The sequence below is a fragment of the Apis dorsata genome, unplaced genomic scaffold, assembly GCF_000469605.1.
Source record: "Apis dorsata unplaced genomic scaffold, Apis dorsata 1.3 scaffold_99, whole genome shotgun sequence".
Classification (NCBI taxonomy): domain Eukaryota; kingdom Metazoa; phylum Arthropoda; class Insecta; order Hymenoptera; family Apidae; genus Apis; species Apis dorsata.
The window spans coordinates 1,568,913-1,571,180 of NW_006263397.1; the positions used below are offsets into that span (position 1 = coordinate 1,568,913).

Below are 2,268 nucleotides of genomic sequence, written 5' to 3' on the forward strand. Positions count from 1 at the left end.
ATGAGAAAATTTAAAAATTAAACATTGACTGCAAATTATTGGATTTGAGCATATAAAATTTTCTTTTCTTTGAAATTTGGTGGATAAAATAAATAAAAATTATTAAATTCTAATATATATATATATTGAAAATTTAATAGTTTGCTTTATTAATAGATGAAATCAGATGATACTTTTCACTTTTGAAAATGAAAAGAATAAATATTTTTCAGAAATTCTTTATTTTCCTATCAACTAATCATTTTCCTCCGTAAATATTCTCTATGTGGAAAATATAATAGGAAATTGTAATAATTTTTAACTCGTTGGACGAGGGAAATTATAATAAAAATTATAATAAGATAGAAATAGAATATTTAACAAAATTAACATATTTTTTTTTTTTTTTTTATTTTCCTTTTGACTTCTCGACTGTAACAATCGCAAAAGGGATTGTACATCCTGCAAATTCATATAAGCATGCAAAGCATGACGTGTTTACATCGTCCAATCCAATTTTCTATGACCACACAAGCACAAGAGTTTTTAATGAAAATTAATAAAATAAATATTTAAACTCTTTCGAGGTGGATTTTTCTCATGGCAATCAACACAAATATAATAATAGCGTGAAATATAATAAATTGATTGAAAATAAGTTTGTATTTAACTTTCAAAAAAGAATCAATAATCTCATTTCTAATAGGATATTAAAATATCTTAAAAAAATTTTTAACTTTCTTTTTCTGCAATATGCAATAATTTCTCAACATCGAAAGTGAAAATATTATAAATACTTAAAATAACATCGTTCTTTTTTATGTTTCAGAGATGTCCAGCAGATTCATGGCCAGATCGTCCTCCAAACATTATAAATATTATATATAACATTATAATACTATGAAAATATTATAAATATTTAAAATAACATCGTTCTTTTTTATGTTTCAGAGATGTCCAGCAGATTCATGGCCAGATTATCCTCGAAACATTATAAATACTATACATAACATTATAATACTATGAAAATATTATAAATATTTAAAATAACATCGTTCTTTTTTATTTTTCAGAGATATCTAGTTAGATTTATGGCCAGATTTTGTTCACGAAACATTTAAAATTCACAAAAAAAAAAAAAAAAAAAAACAAAGAGGAGACCAGAGAATAGTCAAAGACGCACTCGTGAAAGGTGTTGGATTGCGCAACGTGGCGTTGAGAAAATTCCTCTCCCCCCTTTTTTTTCACTGACAACGGAATTACGCATAATAATGAACGTAAACGAAGGTTTCACGGTGAACGTTTTTCAACAACAAAACTTGAAAAGCGCAAAAAGGAACATTCAGGAACAGTTAATTACCGATTAGCCAGACGAAGGCTTCGGCCATAGTGCAGATCTATCGTTTGAAAAAGAATCTCGTCCAAATTTTATTTCCTTTGACTTTGCGGATTGCGCAATCGAACGATTTTGCCTCGCGTCGCCTTTCACTTATTCACGCAAAAACTTAACGACGAAACAGGAATACGTATATTTTCTTTCTCTTTCTCTCCTTCTTTCATCGTTTCATTTTTTTCAAAATAGAAGAAGGTTCGGTCGTAGGATCCCAAAGTAGGTTCATTTTGTCGAATGGATAATCTGTGACGAGTGGAAGCGTCATGAAATAATGGAATTATGTTATACATATTTTTGCTCGATATTAGCGACACGATTGAGTTTCGTGCTTGTGTTATGTAACCACCGTATTCCCTTTTCTATGTAATTTGATTTAAATTGTGGACTTGGAAGCGGCAATCTGTGATGTATGGTTTATTGAGGATAAAAGGTGATACGCTTTTAAAGTAATTTTCCTTTTCAAAGTTGGACTTTCATATGTTGATTATAATATTGTTAATTTATTTTTGTTAATTTTTTAGGCCGCAAACGATAATGAATGGTAAGAAAAATCGAAAGGTCGGAGTGGAAAAGGGAAGAGAAAGTTTTCAGAAGCGAGATTCTTTCTTACTTAGATTTCATCCTAAATAAGAATCATATATTTTAAAAATCTCATTTCAATTTTTTTAAATATTGTTTCATATTAAGTTAATCTTAATACGCGAAAAAATAAGATTTATAAGATGGATTTTCAGAAAATGTTTTGAGAACATAGAAAAATTAATTTTAATGTTTCTTTCTAGATCAAATCTTCCTCAGTTCGTGTGAATTTCTTAAAATTATCGAGTTATTGTAACGCGATTTTACTTTTCAAAGAATCGCGAAAGCGAAAGATGCGGAAATATCGAGAAGAATTT

General features: G+C 28.4%; 1 long non-coding RNA gene across 1 annotated transcript; it reads left to right on the plus strand.

Moving 5' to 3' along the window:
- The first annotated feature begins 1,005 nt into the window (after window positions 1-1,005).
- Window positions 1,006-1,939, plus strand: LOC116185113. The gene is made up of 2 exons (XR_004149896.1): window positions 1,006-1,818; window positions 1,894-1,939. It is a non-coding gene; the product is annotated as an uncharacterized LOC116185113 (long non-coding RNA).
- Window positions 1,940-2,268: the final 329 nt, after the last annotated feature.